This window comes from Oncorhynchus nerka, linkage group LG25 (assembly GCF_034236695.1).
Source record: "Oncorhynchus nerka isolate Pitt River linkage group LG25, Oner_Uvic_2.0, whole genome shotgun sequence".
In the NCBI taxonomy this organism is placed as follows: domain Eukaryota; kingdom Metazoa; phylum Chordata; class Actinopteri; order Salmoniformes; family Salmonidae; genus Oncorhynchus; species Oncorhynchus nerka.
This window is the reverse complement of record NC_088420.1, coordinates 33326242-33347389: the sequence shown is the minus strand read 5'-3', so window position 1 is coordinate 33347389 and position 21148 is coordinate 33326242. Positions and strand designations below refer to the sequence as shown.

General features: G+C 39.7%; 1 long non-coding RNA gene across 2 annotated transcripts in view; it reads left to right on the top strand.

The window, feature by feature from the left end:
- The window catches only part of LOC115109009 (uncharacterized), a 33051-nt gene extending 14194 nt beyond the window's left edge, over positions 1–18857 (top strand). Inside the window, exons 1-3 of one of the 2 annotated variants that reach the window (XR_010461157.1) lie at positions 15092–15259; positions 17610–17707; positions 18697–18857. This is a non-coding gene — a long non-coding RNA (uncharacterized LOC115109009). Of the gene's footprint in view, positions 1–15091; positions 15260–17609; positions 17708–18696 lie in introns of those variants that run through there. The other variant, XR_010461156.1, reaches the window with a different exon arrangement.
- Positions 18858–21148: the final 2291 nt, after the last annotated feature.

The window sequence follows — 21148 nt, the reverse complement described above, 5'->3', positions numbered from 1 at the left end:
TTATTCAGTAGATTTAAAGGGAGATTTCACCCTGGCTCTGCCACGGTATATACAGTGCATTTAGAAAGTATTCAGAACCCTCCACTTTTTCCACATTTTGTTACTTTACGGCCTTATTCTAGAATTGGTTAAATAATTGTTTTCCCTCATCAATCTACACACAATACACCATAATGACAAAGCAAAAACAGTTTTTTTTAATTTTTTTTTGCAAATGTATAAAATGTAATTTTTACATAAGTCTTCAGACCCTTTGCTATGAGGCTAGAAATGGATCATTCCTGAGATGTTTCTACAACTTGATTGGAGTCTATCTGTGGTAAATGTAATTGATTGGACATGATTTGGAAAGGCACACACCTGTTTATATAAGGTCCCACAGTTAACAGAGCATGTCAGAGCAAAAACCAAACCATGAGGTCGAAGGAATTGTCCGTAGAGCTTCGAGACAGTATTGTGTCAAGGCACAGATCTTGACACATATAAGTGTCTTATATCGGTTGAAAGCTTCAATTATTGTTAATCTAACTACACTGTCTGATTTACAGTAGCTGTTACAGCGAAAACATGCCTTGCAATTGTTTGAGGATGGCGCCCCACATCAAAATATTTTTACACCGGCACAGTTTCATACATTCACAAATAACGATTAAATATGCACTCACTTTTTGAAAATCGTCCTCTGATTTGTCATCCAAAGAGTCCCAGCTATAACATTTAGTGTCGTTTTGTTAGATAAAATCCTTCTTTATATGCCAAAAAGTCTGTTAAGTTGGTACCATTGATTTGTGTAATCCACTCGTTCAACATGTAGAGAATTGAATCCGAAAATCTACCCGTAAACTTTGTTTCAACAAGTCAAAATATGTTTCGATCTACTCCTCAGATACCCTAAAATGTAATGAAACTATAATATTTCTTACGGAAAGAATGTTCAATAGGAAACCGATTTTAGCAGGTGCGTAATCTCTTCATAGCGCGCACATACACAGATATCCACGACTATCCTTCTGCTAAAACTGATATTTCTTAATCGTTTTTGAAGTTACAAGCCTGAAACCTTGAACATAGACTGCTGACATCCCGTGGAAGCCATAGGAATTGCATCCATGGAGCTAATTTTCAATATGACCATTCTCTTCAATTTCTAAGAGAATGGTCTCTCTCTCAAAAAAGACATTCTGGTTGTTTTGTCTTTGTATTTTCTCCTACCATATCTATTGTGTTATATTATCCTACATTATTTTAACATTTCTACAAAATGGAAGAAGTTTGTAATGTAACAAAATGTGGAAAAAGTCAAGGGGTTTGAATTACAAGCCAGAACAAACGCAGTTTAATTTCACTGGTAGAATCTGCAAGTTTCGACCTTGTGTAAATTTGGCTGCTCATTGTGAACAACAAGGTCCGGCATTCATAGGGAATGCAGATACCACCCTGCTAGGTAGATGGGTGTGCCCACAAACTTGCAAGATTTGTTTTTAAACATCTGTTTTTCACGAACTTTTGTCATCATGCCTGTGAGGTGTTCTGTGTCTGTCTGTGTTAATTACAAATGAATTCGAAAATGAGTTACTGTATCTTTCACTGTTCTACCTACCAGAGATTTAGCCCGATACTGCCAGTGGCTTGCGGCAATCAAGAATGACGCTTGCGGTGCTGCAAGATTATTAGAGGGATTATGAGGCTGAACTGATGGGGAATCCATTTCGACGATAGCTGAGAAGTTTTTTTCCTTCACAACATAACAGAAGATTCTTGATTAGAGAATGCTAGCATGTTAGCCTAGCTGGACTAGGTAAGTTAGCTTGCTAGCTAACATTACAGCCCTGTATTGAACTCTGAAAGCCATCAGCTAAACCATATAGCTAGCTAACTATATTTTGGATGCAGACTGTCAATCAATTTTCACCTATGGCATGGTAGACACTGCTAGAATGGTACCTTCAGCAGAGTAAACATGTTTGTTTGTTTTATCTTTGACTAGGGTTATTTAACACAAACTCGCTAATGTTAGCAAATAAGAGTTGCTCAATCTGGTAGCCATCTATTCAACCCTTGTCTGGAAAACACTAAAAATAGATCTGTCAATATAGCTAACTCACTCTCTGTTTGTGTGTTTTTAGCAATGATGAATGTGTACATTCATGGCCAAAAGTTTTGAGAATGACACAAATATACATTTTTACAAAGTCTGCTACCTCAGTTTGTATGATGGCAATTTGCATATACTCCAGAATGTTTTGAAGAGTGATCAGATGAATTGCAATTAATTGCAAAGTCCCTCTTTGCCATGCAAATGAACTGAATCCCCCAAAAACATTTCCACTGCATTTCAGCCCTGCCACAAAAGGAACAGCTGACACCATGTCAGTGATTCTCTCGTTAACTTCTTTGGGGTAGGGGGCAGTATTGGGTAGCTTGGATGAAAAAACGTGCCCAAATTAAGCTGCCTGCTACTCAGCCGTAAAAGCTAGAATATGCATATAATTCAATTTGGATAGAAAACACTCTGAAGTTTCTAAAACTGTTTGAATTATGTCTGTTAGTATAACATAACTCAGATGGCAGGCAAAAACCTGAGAAAAAAACAACCAGGAAGTGGGAAATCTGAGGTTTGTAGTTTTTCAACTCAGTCCCCATTGAAGATACAGTGGGATATTAGTTATGTTTCACTTCCCAAGGCTTCCACTAGATGTCAACAGTATTTAGAACCTGTTTTGAGGATTCTACTCTAAAGGAGGGGCTCATAAGAGCTCTTTGAGTGAGCAGCAGAGTGCCACAGCCTCGGTCTGGCGCGCTCACGTGAAAGTTAGCTACGTTCCACTTCATTTGTACAGAGAAAGAAATTGTCCGGTTGGAACATTAATAAAGTTTTATGTTAAAAACATCCTAAAGATTGATTCCATACTTAGTTTGGCATGTTTCTACGGGCTGTAACGGAACTTTTTTAACTTTTCGTCCGACGTTCGGCGCGACCTGAACGCGCTTTTGGATTTGTTTCCCAAACGCCCTTACAAAAGAACATATTTGGACATAAATGATGGACATTATCGAACAAATCAAACATTTATGGTGGAACCTGGATTCCTGGGAGTGCATTCTGATGAAGATCATCAAAGGTATGTGAATATTTAAAATGCTATTTCTGAGTAATGTTGACTACCCAATATGGCGGCTATCTTTTTGTCTGCTTTGTTGTCTAAAGGCTGTACTCAGATTATTGCATGGTTTGCTTTCTCTATAAAGTTGTTTTGAAATCTAACACAGCGGTTGCATTAAGGAGAAGTTTATCTAAAGTTACATGTATAATAGTCGTATCTTTATCAATGTTTATTATGAGTATTTCTGTAAATTGATGTGGCTCTCTGCACAATCACCGCATGTTTTAGAACTACTGAACGTAACGCGCCAATGTAAACTCAGATTTTTTTGGGATAAATATGAACTTTATCAAACAAAACATACATGTATTGTTTAACATGAAGTCCTATGAGTGTCATCTGAAGAAGATCATCAAAGGTTAGTGATTCTTTTTATCTCTATTTCTGCTTTTTGTGACTCCTCTCTTTGGCTGGAAAAATGGCTGTTTTCCTGTGGCTTGGTGGTGACCTAACATAATCATTTGTGGTGCTTTCGCTGTAAATCATTTTTGAAATCAGACACTGGGGCTGGATTAACGAAAATTACATTTTTAACTTCTTCGAGATAGGGGGCGCTCTTTTAATTTTTGGATAAAAAACGTTCCCGTTTTAAACAATATATTTTGTCACGAAAAGATGCTTGACTATGCATGTAATTGACAGCTTTGGAAAGAAAAAACTCTGATGTTTCCAAAACTGCAAAGATATTATCTGTGAGTGCCCCAGAACTAATGCTACAGGCGAAACCAAGATGAAATTTCACACAGGAAATGGTCCAGATTTTGAATGCCCTGTGTTCCAATGTCTCCTTATATGGCTGTGAATGCGCCAGGAATGAGCGTGCACTTTCTGTCGTTTCCCCAAGGTGCCTGCAGCATTGTGACGTATTTGTAGGCATATCATTGGAAGATTGACCATAAGAGACTACATTTACCAGGTGTCCACCCGGTGTCCTCCGTCGAAATTATTGCGTAATCTCCAGGTCCATGCGTGTTCCATTTTCTTCAGAGGAGAAACCAAACTGCCACGAATGATTTATCATCGATAGATATGTGAAAAACACCTTGAGGATTGATTCTAAACAACGTTTGCCATGTTTCTGTCGATATTGTGGAGTTAATTTGGAAAAAAGTTTGCGTTGTAATGACTTAATTTTCTTTTTTTTTCGTGATGAACAAAACGGAGCGATTTGTCCTACACAAATAATCTTTTTGGAAAAACTGAACATTTGCTATCTAACTGAGAGTCTCCTCATTGAAAACATCTGAAGTTCTTCAAAGGTAAATTATTTTATTTGAATGCTTTTCTTGTTTTTGTGAAAATGTTGCATGCTGAATGCTAAGGTTAAATGCTATGCTAGGCTATCAATACTCTTACACAAATGCTTGTTTAGCTATGGTTCAAAAGCATATTTTGAAAATCTGAGATGACAGTGTTGTTAACAAAAGGCTAAGCTTGAGAGCTAATTTATTTATTTAATTTCATTTGCGATTTTCATGAATAGTTAACGTTGCGTTATGCTAATGAGCTTGCGGCGATAATTACACTCCTGGATACAGGTTTTTTTCGTAGCCAAACGTGATGAACAAAACGGAGCGATTTGTCCTACACAAATAATATTTTTGGAAAAACTGAACATTTGCTATCTAACTGAGAGTCTCCTCATTGAAAACATCTGAAGTCCTTCAAAGGTAAATGATTTTATTTGAATGCTTTTCTTGTTTTTGTGAAAATGTTGCATGCTGAATGCTAAGGTTAAATGCTATGCTAGGCTATCAATACTCCTACACAAATGCTTGTTTAGCTATGGTTCAAAAGTATATTTTGAAAATCTGAGATGACAGTGTTGTTAACAAAAGGCTAAGCTTGAGAGCTAATTTATTTATTTCATTTGCGATTTTCATGAATAGTTAACGTTGCGTTATGCTAATGAGCTTGCAGCGATAATTACACTCCTGGATCCTGTTATTGGCAGAAAGACAAATTCAACTCCATCTTTCATCGAATCAGATGGCTTATTCATCACAAAACCATTTGAATTTGTCAATTATTTTAATGACTACATCATTGGCAAAGTGGGCAAAGTTAGGGAGCTTAGTCAATAACGAACAGTAAGCCATCGTATTCATCCATAAAAAACAAATCATGAAAGAAAAGTATTGGAAGTTTGAATTTTGAAAAGTTGGTTATCGATCAATAATGACAAGCCTCCTGGCATTGGCAACTTAGATGGAAAGCTACTGAGGATGGTAGCTGACTCTATTGCCACTCCTATGTGTCATATCTTTAATCTGAACCAAGAGTTTAGTTTTAGTTTAGTTTATTTTATTTTTACAGGGACAGTGCACATTAATCAACGTTTCAGTAAAAGTGCCGGTTTTAGCCAGCCGGCTAATTTTCAACCGCAGTCCCTGGGCAGGTTATTAAAAACAATTACAATATAGACAATAGCACCATAGAACAAGCAAGACATAGCAACATAGGACAAGCAAGACATAGCATACAGACAGAGCAACATAGAACAAAAAGCAGCAAGACAAAATACATAAAAGCAACAAAGTGTTTCCACACCTCACAAGCTACAGACAACAGACAACATGGAAAGCGGCAACACACAGCTAGGGACCATGTTCACAAATCTGATTGACCTTTAGCCAGGTCTTCAAGCATTTTGTGAAAGTGTGATATGTGGTGCAGTTATGTGTGTCTGATGGCAGTGTATTCCAGACATGGGAAGCTCTCACAGAGAATGCAGATTTACTAAAGGTGCTTTTCCTTAGGGGAACTATACAGTCACCTCTCATGGCCTTGTGGATCTGCTGCCATATGTCTGGGTTTTCTGTTTAACAAAAATATTGAGTGGAGGGGGAGCCAGGCCATTAAGGATCTTGAATACAAGACATGCGTCGGTGTATTGCACAAGATTTTCCCAACTCAAGAGCTCATGATTTCTAAGGATGTGACAATGATGATGGCTATTGGGCTTCCTATCAAGCACTTTGAGAGCCTGTTTGTAGACAGACTGAATAGGTTTTAATGTTGTACAGCAAGCTTGGGCCCAACTAGTCAAGCAGTATGTTAAGTGGGGGAGTATCATAGATTTGAAGTACAGTTTTGCTACCTCTGTAGTCAAACAATTTCGTATAAATCGGAAATTAGTTAGATTGAATTTAGTTATTTGAATGACCTTTTTCACAAAGAGGAAAGTCTTTGTGTCACGCCCAGGCCATAGAGAGGTTTTTATTCTCTATTTTGGTTAGGCCAGGGTGTGACTAGGGTGGGCATTCTATGTTCATGTTTCTATGTTTTCTATTTCTTTGTGTTTGGCGAGGTATGGTTCTCAATCAGGGACAGCTGTCTATCGTTGTCTCTGATTGGGAATCATACTTAGGTAGCTTTCTTCCCTCCTTCAGTGTGGGATCTTGTTATTTTGGTTGTGTGCAGGTAGTTGGCACAATGAAGCTGTTCGGTCGTTGTATTCTTTATTGTTTTGTTTTTTCCCAAAAGGTTTCACTTCATTATTAAATTATGTGAAACTCAAGGAATGTTACGTCTTGGTCTCATCCTTCCGATGACACCCGTTACACTTTGTTCTCAGGCCTGGAGGGAAGCCAAAGTAATTCCGCTATCCAAGAGTGGTAAAGCGGCCTTTACTGGTTCTAACAGCAGATCTATAAGCTTGCTGCCAGCTCTTAGCAAACTGTTGGAAAAAAATGTGTTTGACCAAATAAAAGGCTATTTCTCTGTATACAAATAAACAACAGACTTTCAGCATGCTTATAGAGAAGGGCACTCAACATGTACTGCACTGACAGAAATTACTGATGATTGGTTGAAAGAAATTGATAATAAGACAATTGTGGGAGCTGTACTGTCAGATTTCAGTGCAGCCTTTGATATAATTGACCATAAACTGTTGTTGAAAACAACCTATGTGTTATGGCTTTTCAACCTCTGCCAAAGATATCTATCTAATAGAACTGAAAGGGTTTTCTTTAATGGAAGCTTCTCTAATGTCAAACATGTAAAGTGTGGTGTACCACAGGGCAGCTCTCTAGGCCCTCTACTCTTTTCTATTTTTACCAATGACCTGCCACTGGCATTAAACAAAGCATGTTTGTCCATGTGTGCTGATGATTCAACCATATACGTATCAGCAACCACAGCTAATGAAGTCACTGAAACCCTAAACAAATAGTTGCAGTCTGATTTGGAATGGGTGGCCAGCAATAAACTAGTCCTGAACATGTGTTAAACTAAGAGCATTGTATTTGGTACAAATCATTCTAGACCTCAGCGGAATCTGGTAATGAAGGGTGTGGCTGTTGAACAAGTTGAGGAGACTAAATTACTTGCCATTACCTTTGATTGTAAACTGTCATGGTCAAAACACATATATTCAATGGTTGTAAAGATGGGGAGAGGTCTGTCCGTAATAAAGAGATGCTCTGATTTTTTGACACCACACTCCAAAAAGCAAGTTCTGCAGGTTCTAGTTTTGTCTTATCTTGATTATCGTCCAGTCGTGTGGTCGAGAGCTGCAAGGAAAGACCTACAGTAGTTAAGCTGCAGCTGGCCCAGAACAGAGTGGCATGTCTTGCTCTTCATTGTAATCAGAGGGCTGATATAAATACTATGCATGCCAGTCCTTCTTGGCTAAGAGTTGAAGAGAGACTGACTGCATCACTTCTCGTTATAAGAAACATTGTGTTGAAAATGCCAAATTCTTTACATAGTCAACTTACACACAGCTCTGACACACAAACTTACCCCACCAGATATGCCACCAGGGGTCTTTTCACAGTCCCCAAATCCAGAACAAATTCAAGAAAGTGTGCATTATTATATAGAGCCATTATTGCATGGAACTCCATTCCATCTCATATTGCTCAAGTGAACAGCAAACCTGGTTTAATTTTTTTTATAAAGCAACTCCTCAAGGAACAACACCTCTCTCCTATTTGACCAAGATAGTTTGTGTGTATGTATTGATATGTAGGCTACAGTACCAGTCAACAGTTTGGACACACCTACTTATTCAAGGGGTTTTCTTTATTTTTACTATTTTTTACATTGTAGAATAATAGTGAAGACATCAAAACTATGAAATGATCCATATGGAATCATGTGTAACCTCTCTTTGCCTTGATGACAGCTTTGCACACTCTTGCCATTCTTTCAACCAGCTTCATATGCTGAGTACTTGTCGGATGCTTTTTCTTCACTCCGCAGTCCCCACTTATCCCAAACCATCTCAATTGGGTTGAGGTCAGGTGATTGTGGAGGCCAGGTCACCTGATGCAGCACTCCATCACTCTCCTTCTTGGTGAAATAGCCTTTACACAGCACGGAGGTGTGTTTTGGGTCACTGTCCTGTTAAAAAGAAATGATAGTCCCACTAAGCGCAAACCAGATGGAATGGCGTGTCACTGCAGAATACTGTGGTAGCCAGTCTGGTTAAGTGTGCCTTGAATTCTAAAAAAATCACCAACAGAGTCACCAGCAAACAACATTGCATCGCACCCCCACAACATCGCATCTCCTCTTCCATGCTTCACGGTGGGAACCATACATTAGAAGATCAACCATTCACCTATTCTGCGTCTCACAAAGACACAGCGGTTGGAACAGAAATCTCAAATTTGGACTCATCAGACCAAAGGACAGATTTCCACCGGTCCAATGTCCATTGCTCGTGTTTAATGACCCAATAAAGTCTCTTCTTATTATTGGTGTCCTTTAGTAGTGGTTTCTTTGCAGAAAATCGACCATGAAAGCCTGATTTATGCAGTCTCCTCTGAACAGTGGTGTTGAGATGTGTCTGTTACTTGAACTCCGTGAAGCATTTATTTGGGCTGCAATCTGAGGCTGGCAACTGTAATGAACTTATCCTCTGCAGCAGAGGTAACTCTGGGTCTTTTCTAACCTGTGGCGGTCCTCATGAGAGACAGTGTCATCATAGCGCGTGATGGTTTTTGCGAATGCACTTGAAGAAATGTTCAAAGTTCTTGAAATGTTCTGTATTGACTGACCTTCATGTCTTAAAGTAATGATGGACTGTTGTTTCTCTTTGCTTATTTGAGCTGTTCTTGCCATAATATGGACTTGGTCTTTTACCAAATAGGGCTATCTTCTATTTACCACCCCTACCTTGTCACAACATAACTGATTGGCTCAAGCGCATTAAGAAGGAAATATATTCCACACATGAACTTTTAACAAGGCACAACTGTTAATTCAAATGCATTCCAGGTGACTACCTCATGAAGCTGGTTGAGAGAATGCCAAGAGTGTGCAAAGCTGTCATCATGACAAAGGGTGGCTACTTCGAAGAATCTCAAATATAAAATATATTTTGATTTGTTTCACACTTTTTTGGTTACTACATGTTTCCATATGTGTTATTTCACATTCCACAATGTAGAAAATAGTAAAAATAAAGAAAAACCCTTGAATGAGTAGGTATGCAGTGGTAACATCCTTCAGGGCTAAATGCAGCAAATACTTCCTTCATATTTCCCAGCCCTCACAAAATGTTCTCTGTCTGCATATATATTCTTACTATGTGCTAGTTAATATTATTTATTACTTTTTTTGCCTGTAATTGTACACAACTGTAACAGGATTGCTTAATCTTTGTTTTGCTTCAAGAGTGGTTTATGGAGGAAGGTTTTTAAAAATGTATTGGGCAAGTTAGCATCTGTCAGCATGGCCACGGAACTATTGTCTGACAAGGCAATATCCTATTTAAAACATGGCAATTGCTACTTAATACTATGCAACTGAAGAATTCCTTTCGCAAGCAAACAGTTTATTCTGAAACTGCTTTTCTAGTCAACATTTATACCACAGCTGTACAGGAACATCTGAGATGGCAGGAAATGTGTCAGCTGTCAGTGTGATGTGCAAAGAATGTTTGTCTAAGTACTGCAGAGGATGAGCAGAAAATCAGCCCCTCACCCTTCAAAGCCCTGTAGAATGTTCAGTAGACTCCAGCAGCAAGTGGTTCTCTTAAACCATGTCATCTGCTTAACAAATTGCTGTGTTTGTCTCACATCTGCGGTTGTACTTATTATGTTATTTACCCCATGTTGTGTCCCGGCCCCTGGACAATTAAAATGAGCATGTCTAATTTCCACAGCAGTTCAATCTGGATCTTCCCAGAGCATTTATACTATTTTCCTTCTTAGATTAACTTTCAGTTAAGTTGAATTACTTATTACTTACTTATTACTTTCAGAATGTTTAATGGCTATCAGAAAGGTATTGGCCATGGACTCTAGATTGTATGGTGAATCTGTGACTATTATCAACCTACTTTCTTGCAAAGCTGCCCCGAACCCCAAGGACCAAAACAACAATTTAGTTGAGAGAGAGATGTGAGAGACATGAGGAATCCCCCACCGCCGTGCAAGGAGAGGCATTCCAGTTGGCATAGCTAGCCATTATTAACAGCCTTCATCTGGTTTTGTTTGGCAGTGGGGAGCTGAGAATTATTCAGAAGGAATTAAGGTATAAATTGTTCCTCGGACAGGAGAAATGAACTGAGTGCACCTAGAGTGACATAGCTGTTCTTTCAAGGTCACGTGTGTGTATAACAAATGCTTCATCCCTTTACAGCATTTACAGACATTTAAGCTCCTCCTGGGTTGAATAGCAGACGCTGTACATTATAGAAAATACACTGACTATTAATCAGAAAATGCTTCCGACCATCTAGCCAGACTAGCCAACACTGTGCTAAAGATATGAAATACAGTATATAAATACGAAAGAGTTGACTTCCTATTCACCAATCACCACTCTTGCATTACAAGTTATAATGCTTTATTTACACACATCTCATATTTTTTAAATCCCGACTAGTCACATATTAGTGACTGCAGAAGCTGTAATTCATTAGCTGTGTGAACACTGATCCCCATTAGAACTGAGTCATCAGCCAAGCCAATCTCTGTTGATGGTGTGCTGCCTCCAGTGGGCCATGCCAAGCAGGACACAGTGCTAGTACAAGGGCACAGATGAGAGGAGGCTCCCCTCATCCATGTGTACACACTGACACTGACTCAACTCCAGCCACTTTAATAATGGGAATTGATGGGAAATGATGTAAAATATATCACTAGCCACTTTAAACAATGCTACCTAATATAATGTTTACATGTCTACATTATTCATCTCATATGCATACGTATATACTGTACTCTATATCATCTACTGCATCCTTATGTAATACATGTATCACTAGCCACTTTAACTATGCCACTTTGTTTACATACTCATCTCATATGTATATACTGTACTCGATACCATCTACTGTATCTTGCCTATGCTGCTCTGTACCATCACTCATTCATATATCTTTATGTACATATTCTTTATCCCCTTACACTGTGTATAAGACAGTAGTTTTGGAATTGTTAGTTAGATTACTTGTTGGTTATTACTGCATTGTCGGAACTAGAAGCACAAGCATTTCGCTACACTCGCATTAACATCTGCTAACCATGTGTATGTGACAAATACCATTTGATTTGATTTGATGATTTTGATTTGATTTGTATCTCAGTTCAGGTTCTGCATACCAGCCATTCACTCAAGGCTCGAGTATGTCATCACTTTCAAGGGTAATTTCACCACGGCTCTGCCATGGCATATAGTCATAACTATAATAACAACATTTTGTTTTTGTCATAAACATCACAATTATCCAAACCACAAGCTAGAACTAGCACATTTTCATTTCACTGGTAGAATCAGGAAGTATATACTTTCGTTGTATTCATCTGCTCATAGTGAACCACACAGTCTGGCATTAATTGCAAATGCAGATACCGCTGCTACGGTAGATGGGGCCTGCCCACAAACGTGGATGATGGCATTGTGTACTTCGAAGGAACAATACAGAACTTCTGCTGGCAAGATTTGTTTTTACAATGTCTGTTTGTCGTCATGCCTACAGTATGTGGGGTTCTGTGCCTGGCAGTGCTAATTACAAACAAACCTCAACTACGTAGAGTAAAAATCTTATGCCACTTGTTTGGGAGGCAGTCATCCCATCCAGAACAATGTTTCAATTGATATAAACTAAGACAAGCTTCGATGTCTACTAAACAATATACTGTATAACTTGAGGTGTTTCTTGGATGACATTTGATATGAATTTATGTAAGTGCGAGTAATGTGTTGCTTCAGAGAATGCTCAGAAGTACAGTTGAAGTCGGAAGTTTACATATACCTTAGCCAAATACATTTCAACTCAGTTTTTCACAATTCGTGACATTTAATCCTAGTAAAAAATCCCTGTCTTAGGTCAGTTAGGATCACCATTTTATTTTAACAATGTGAAATGTCAGAATAATAGTAGAGAGAATTATTTTATTCAGCTTTAATATCTTTCATCAAATTCCCAGTGGGTCAGAAGTTTACATACACTCAATTAGTATTTGGTAGCATTGCCTTTAAATTGTTTAACTTGGGTCAAACGTTTCGGGTAGCCTTCCACAAGCTTCCCACAATAAGTTGGGTGAATTTTCACCCATTCCTCCTGACAGAGCTGGTGTAACTGAGTCAGGTTTGTAGGCCTTCTTGCTCTCACACACGTTTTCAGTTCTGCCCACAAATGTTCTATGGTATTGAGGTCAGGGATTTGTGATGGCCACTCCAATACCTTGACTTTGTTGTCCTTAAGCATTTTGCCACAACTTTGTAAGTATGCTTGGGGTCATTGTCCATTTGGAAGACCCATTTGCAACCAAGCTTTAACTTTCTGACAGATGTCTTGAGATGTAGCTTCAATATATCCACATAATATTCCATCCTCATGATGCCATATATTTTGTGAAGTCCACCAAGCCCTCCTGCAGCAAAGCACCCCCACAACATGATGCTGCCACCCCCTTGGTTCACGGTTAGGATGGTGTTCTTCGGGTTGCAAGCCTCTCTCTTTTTCCTCCAAACATAACGATGGTCATTATGGCCAAACAATTATATTTTTGTTTCATCAGACCAGAGTACAAACTTTGTTCCCATGTGCAGTTGCAAACCGTAGTCTTGCTTTTTTATGGCGTTTTTGGAACAGTGGCTTCTACCTTGCTGAACGGCCTTTCAGGTTATGTCAATATAGGACTCGTTTTACTGTGGATATAGATACTTTTGTACCTGTTTCCTCCAGCATCTTCACAAGGTCCTTTGCTTTTGTTCTGGGATTGATTTGCACTTTTTGCACCAAAGTACATTCATCTCTAGGAGACAGAATGCATCTCCTTCCTGAGTGGTATGGCAGCTGCGTGGTCCCATGGTGTTTATACTTCCATTCTATTGTTTGTACAGATCAACGTGGTACCTTCAGGCGTTTGGAAATTGCTCCCAAGAATGAACCAGATTTTTGGAGGTCTACATTTTTTGCTGTCTTTGCTGATTTCTTTTGATTTTCCCATGATGTCAAGCAAAGAGGCACTGAGTTTGAAGGTAGTCCTTAAAATTCATCCACAGGTACACCTCCAATTGACTCAAATGATGGCAATTCGCCTATCAGAAGCTTCTAAAGCCATGACATCATTTTTGGGAAGTTTTCCAGCTGTTTAAAGGCACAGTCAACTTAGTGTATGTAAACTTCTGACTCACTGGAATTGTGATAGAGTGAAATAATCTGTCTGTAAACAATTGTTGGAAAAAAGTACTCGTCTCATGCACAAAGTAGATGTCCTAATCGACTTGCCAAAACTATAGTTTGTTAACAAGACATTTGTGGAGTGGTTGAAAAACGAGTTTCAATGACTCCAACCTAAGTGTATGGGTCGGCAGGGTAGCCTAGTGGTTAGAGCGTTGGACTAATAACCGAAAGGTTGCAAGTTCAAATCCCCGAGCTGACGAGGTACAAATCTGTCATTCTGCCCCTGAACAGACAGTTAACCCACTGTTCCTAGGCTGTCATTGAAAATAAGAATTTGTTCTTAACTGACTTGCCTAGTAAAATAAAGGTAATAAAAAATGTAAACTTCTGACTTCAACTATTGGTCAATACAGTTTTTCAGACTGGGTTGTTTAAATTAAAGGAGAGGATATCCATGTTCTCCCTCTCCAAATTCACAAAGGAATGTCTACACAGACGTTTCCCCACCGAAACTCTAACATGTTCTAAAGTGAATACTGGAACAATATTTCTAACATAGAATGTGGGGAATGGTCAGAGGTGATCTAAATTATAATAATGTAATTTGGGTTGTTATTTTGGAAATACTGTAACTTGAAAAGTATACAAACTTTATATATGAAGTGTCCATTCTCTACATCGTGTATGAAATATGAACAATTATGAAAGTGTTTTTGTGAAGAGAGGGATGTGATCTTAGAAACTATAAGAGGACATGTTCTCCCCTTGTGTGAGGTCAGAGAGCGTGTCAGTCTGACGAACTGCCCCTTTTGAAGAGCTGTATAAAATTAGGGGTTATGAATTAACATATTAGACCAGAGAGGCGTTGAACTGCAGCTCACATCCAAACTTGTTCTAACTCTGAAATCTCGACACGAGGCAGAGAAGATAGTCACCTCCCGGACAATCCCAAGTTTAATTTGGGAGATGGTAAACAACCGCTCTCAAGGTGCCCCAAATTCCTAAGTTCCTAATTCCTGAGTTAATTATTACATGATTAATATAATCAGGTAACAAATAAACATAGTTAGTTGATTGGATAAATAACAGTCATCAGATAAATTAAAGTAAAGTACCAACATATGCTTCCAAATCCTAGCTCTGCACAAGATAAGTTGGCAAAAATATTTACAAGCTGACGGCTACGATAGCTAAATTTACAGTAAGCATGCATACACATGAATTGGGTAGTGTTTGTATGGTTTGTGTTTGTGTTATGGGGTTACAGGTGGTTAGAGGTAGCCTGAGGACCACAGAGTACCTTCTGGACCATGTCATCAATTTAGTTTACTCCTCTTTTTACCTTTTCTCTTTGTAAAACTCTGGAGTCATTCCACAGTGCCCCACTGAAAAATATCCTAAAGTGGCATTTTGGGTACACAAGCATAAGGGAGCGGACACACCTTGCAGTAATGAAGAACAACAAGATCGTGTGACAGAAACCAGCAAGGGACACTGAAAGGTATAAAATCAAGACTACACCAGTAATGACACAACCACTTCATTCTTCTCTCTGTAGATTCTCAAAACAATATACAAAGAAAGACATGTCTAGAAAAATCACCATGCAATGGGCTACAATTGACAAAAATGTTGTGTCAGTGGGCTAGGGGAGGTTTACGGCCTATGTGATTAAGACCAATTAGTGGAAAAACGATCAGAATTGGGTTGCCTATGCAAACACAGCCAGCGTGCTCAGCATAAGACCATGTAGAATAGAGGTCTCCAACCCTGTTGCTATAGAGCTCCCCTCCTGTAGGTTTTTGCTCCAACCCCAGTTGTAACTATCCTGGTTCAGCTTGTCAACCAGCTAATTATTAGAATCAGTAAAAGTAACCCACAAAATGTGCAGAGAACTGTAGCTACAGATTGTTACACCAGACATCTTGTCTATTTCAAGTCTTCTCTCATTGATCGAGACAGGCAAAGTGCTGCATGTCATGATGACAGAGACCTGTCTCAATCAATGTGAGAAGACTGTTCAGCCCACCTTTTCCTGTAGTCAACGATCAACTCCTTTGTCTTGCTCACATTGAGGGAGAGGTTGTTGTCCTGGCACCACACTGCCAGTTCTCTGACCTCCTCCCTATAGGCTGTCTCATCTGTGTCGTGATCAGGCTTACCACTGTTGTGTCGTCTGCAAACTTAATGATGGTGTTTGAGTCATGCGTGACTACGCAGTCGTGGGTGAACACGGAGTACAGGAGGGGACTAGTACACACCCCTGAGGGGCCCCAGTGTTGAGGATCAGCATGGCAGAAGTGTTGTTGCCCACCCTAACTACCTTGCGGTGACCCGTCAGGAAGTCCAGGATCCAGTTTCAGAGGGAGGTGTTTAGTCCAAGGGTCCTAAGCTTAGTGATGAGATTCGTGGGCACTATAGTGTTGAACGCTGAGCTGTAGTCAATGAACAGCATTCTCACTTTAGTGTTCCTTTTGTCTAGGTGGGGAAAAGGCATTGTGGAGTGCGATTGAGATTGTGTCATCGGTGGATCTGTTGGGGCGCTATGCGAATTGGAGTGGGTCTAGGGTATCCGGGAGGATGCTGTTGATGTGAGCCATGACCAGCATTTCAAAGCACTTCATGGCTACCGATGTGAGTGCTATGGGGCTGTAATCATTTAGGCAGGTTACCTTCACTTCCTTGGGCACAGGGACTATGGTGGTCTGCTTGAAACATGTAGGTATTACAGACCCGGTCAGAGAAATGTCAGTAAAGACACTTGCCAGTTGGTCCGCGCATGCTTTGAGTACACGTCCTGGTAATCCATCTGGCCCGGCAGCTTTGTGAATGTTGACCTGTTTAAAGGTCTTGCTCACATCGGCTACCGAGAGCGTTATCACACAGTCATCCAGAACAGCTGGTGCTCTCATGCATGCTTTAGCGTTGCTTGCCTCGAAGCGAGCATAAAATACATTTAGCTCGTCTGGTAGGCTTGCGTCACTGGGTAGCTTGAGTCTGGGTTTCCCTTTGTAGTCTGTAATAGTTTTCAAGCCCTGCCACATCCGACGAGCGTCAGAGCCATTGTAGTAGGATTCATTATTAATCCTGTATTGATGCTTTGCTTGTTTGATGGATCGTCTGAGGGCATAGTGGGATTTCTTATCGGCGTCTGGATTAGTGTCCCGCTCCTTGAAAGCGGCAGCTCTAGCCTTTAGCTTGATGCGGATGTTGCCTGGATTCCATGGCTTCTGGTTGGGATATGTAGGTACGGTCACTGTGGGGACGACGTCGTTGATGTGCTTATTGATGAAGCCGATGACACACAGCCCCATCCCTCGTCTTACCAGACATAGCTTCTCTGTTCTGCCGGTACATTGCAAATCCCTCCAGCTCTATATTATCCGTGTCGTCGTTCAGCCACGACTCTGTGAAACAGAAGATATTACAGTTCTTAATATCCCGTTGGTGGGATAATTGTAATCATAGGTCATCAATTTTTAATCTCCAATGATTGCATGTTAGCAAGTAGAATTGATGGCAGTGGGAGTTTACTCGCTCGCCTACGGAATCTCAAAAGGCAGCCCGATCTGCATGCTCTTTTCCTCCATATTTTCTTCATTCAAATGAAGGGGATCTGTGTCATGTTCTGACCTTATTTCTTTTATTATGTCTTTGTTTTAGTATGGTCAGGGCGTGAGTTGGGTAGGTTGTCTATGTTCCTTGTCTATGTTTTGGGATTTCTGGTATGGCCTGGTATGGTTCTCAATCAGAGGCAGCTGTTTATCGTTGTCTCTGATTGAGAACCATATTTAGGTAGAGTGGTTTCACTTTTGAGTTGTGGGTGATTCTTTTCTCTTACTCCTCATCAGAGGAAGATGACGAACGTTACAATCCGGGCCTGTTCCAGGGAGAGCAGTAAATCTTTCTCATCTGACTCATGAAAGGAAAAAGCTTCTTCTAGTTTGTGGTGAGTAATCCCAGTTCTGATGTCCAGAAGTTATTTTTGGTCATAAGAGACGTTAGCATCAACATTATGTGCAAAATAAGTTTAAAAAAAGAAGTATTATTGTTTATCCTCTCTTTTTGCTTGTAAACTTAACTATCCAGCTTTCTTGATATACAATACTTGTTATTTACAACTGTTTGGAATCCTATCTTGCATCATGCCTATAATGTTGGGAAATCTAAATGTATCCACGGTCATAATCATAACCATTGTCAACCCTCGTCAATTATGTTACATAGCTAGCTCGTAAAATAATTTAGTTTCTGATGTTACACATGTTTGCTAACAAGTTACAAACACAAGGTGTGGTGCATAACAAGTTAGCAGGCACCAGGCTAACTAGCTAGCTAACTCCAGTCATGTGCTAACATTTTCTGGTAAATGTAGCTTTAGGTAGCTGGTTGTAACATTTTAGCTTGCTGTTTAGCACCCATATCTATGACTAAAAAGCAAAGAGGTTTTACAATCGAGATACAAAAGATCTCAGATTGTAAAAACTCTTCTATTTTTTGTCATAGATATGGCTACGGGTAGTTTTTAGCTAACTTAATTAATGTTAGCTAGCTAGGCTAACTATCTTGCTAAGTTAGCAAACAGAAACATTGTTCAATTTCCCCCCACTGTAACACAGTAGAATGTTAGCCAGCAATACATATGGGTTTCAGTAGATAAACTAAAGCTAGCTAGCTAGCTACAGTAGGTGGCTTGCAGGAAAAATAACTTTATTATTTGTCTGCCCTCTTGGTGCTGGCATTGGCTGTGAGCTTCTAAATTATCTAAATTGTCACGCCCTGATCTGTTTCACCTGTCCTCCAGAGGTGTCGCTTATTTTCCCTGATGTATTTATCCCTGTGTTTCCTGTCTCTCTGTGTGCCAGTTTGTCTTCTTGTATGTTCAAGTCAACCAGCATGTTTTTCCCATGCTTCTGCTTTTCTCTTCTCTTTTCCTAGTCCTCCCGGTTTTGAACTTTGCCTGTTTTTCTGGACTCCATTCTTGCCTGCGTGACCTCGAGCTTGCCTGCCATTCTGGAACTCGTTTTGACCTTTTGCCTGTCCATGACCATTCACTTGCCTACCCCTTTTGGATTGTTAATAAACATCTTGGACTCTAACCATCTGCCTCCTGTGTCTGCATCTCGGTCTGGCCTTCTGCCCACATATAAATCAAACTCTTTGTTTGAAAACATGTATGGTTGAATGTCACTATCTATGTAATAGAACATCAAAATTCTCCATCGTCAAATTTGTGTTGCTGAGAGAAATCACTTGAAGGCAATGCTTCTGGTCAGTACTTTCAGTTTTGCCCAAAGGATTGTGTTGTTTGTGTCCGTGTCCTTTAAAAAAAGCCCACCTTGGGGAGGGACAGGGGCCAGAGCATGAAGCACCACCCAAAACAAGTTGTAGTCTTTCAGAGATTGGAAAAAATGTGTCTGCTTGTATATTTAGTAATTTATCTGCAGATAGGAACTATATCTACACGCATGTCTACACGCACAAAAACGTATAGCGCGATCAGGATTACATAAAGCCTTTGAAAAATAACACAAAGCAGGACTACATTTATTTTGAGATCTCACCCCCCGCATCAGTACTCCATAAGCCGTCATAGGGGGTATCATTCAGCGTGCGAAGCACGGACATGCCTTCCTCAATTAAGTGTGAAACATATCTCACTGTCCTAGAAATGCTTTGGACATGATGTAAACAAGCCCAGTTTCCCCCAGGTTGAAATGTCCCTTTAACCACTGCCCCAGTTGACTGACAAACATGCTGCTCTCAGCACGCTTTAAACAGGAAAAAATGTGGTTCCTCTGTACAGCAAGGGGACATGTACTAGTAGATGGCCTTATATTTAGAATATGTTGCGTTATAAAGTGTCCATATCAATGAGACGCAATAGATGGGTTCTTACCACTACTGTAAGTTGCTCTGGATAACAGCGTTTGCTAAATGACTTAGATGTAATTGTAAATGCCAGAAATGCATGAGACAATCTGAAATAATGTTGACAGTTATTTTTGCCAGTAACTGACAACAGGTCTCCCTAATGAAACTACCCAGCCATAAAAAAATATTTTCCTATTGACTTTTCTAAGTTTATTGAGGGAAAATTTACTTGCTAGGACTGTGATATGTGGTTGTCGAACACAGCTAATTTAAGATGAATGTACTTATTGTAAGTAGCTCTGGATAAGAGTGTGTGCTAAATTACTAAAATGTAAATGTAATCATTGAATGCAGGTTGGCATTTATTGGGATGACTGAAGGCAGCTCTGCTGAGCGGTCACTAGCTGGATTTGAAATCTATCCCTAACCTTAACCACAGTGCTAACCTTAATGCCTAACCCTAACCTTAAATTAAGACCAAAAAGCAATAGCCAATTTTTACTTTGCAGCTGGCCCATCTAGCGGAAATCGCTCAGATCTGCCTCCATGGCAAGATTCATAACAATAAACGTCAACCTGCATAAAATATTAAATAATGAGACACTGTGTCAAGCGTTACTATATATCCATATCCATGTTATATGGATTTTCAGAATGGTAAAATATGTGTGTGAGTATTCAATTATGCCTGGGTAGCTTTGGCTGGAAGCATTCCTTGTTTCTGGAACTCTTGGCCCCCCGGTGGAATGCAAAACAGGTGCCGCACCATTGGTTCCCTCCCAGCGGGGTTGGAAGAAAAACACCCGCCCCCGCTGGAACATGACTGGCAGCACATCACAATCTCCAGCCAGCGGTGTCTCTCGCTGATCCTTCAGACAAACACATGGACACAGACAAGGTGAGAGCTCTCTCTAAAACAGGGGTTCCCAACACTAGCTTAATTTTGTTTCATTTGAAGGAGCTAGGAAAAATTTATTTCCTGCAATTCTACGTAGTTTAATAAGACTCATGACATGTTTTAGGTAAGCTATTTAATAATAATAATAATTGATAAGGGAAAAAAAGTCTTGACCCGATTTTCCCAAATGTTATTCTGCTACCAAATATGTATCATTATGATTATGCATATGAACCAGTGGAGGCTGGTGGGTGGAGCTGTAGGAGCACAGGCTCAAGGTAATGGCTGGAATGGAATCAATGAAACAGAGTCAAACATGGTTTCCATATGTTTGATACCATTCCATTTATACCATTCCAGCCATTACAATGAGCCTATCCTCCTATAGCTCCTCGCACCAGCTGATATGAACCCTATCACCAACTGATATGAACCCTCAATTTAATGTATAATATTATACAGAAAGTGATTCGATCAATTGATAGATACAGAGTCACACATGGTTTAAGATGACTTCCCAAGCAAAGTCCATTTTTTTTGACTCCTCGACTTTAGAAGCTCGTAGCTCAGCTTCTGAATGGCATAGTGACAAACCAATGATATTCCTATGTGCATCAG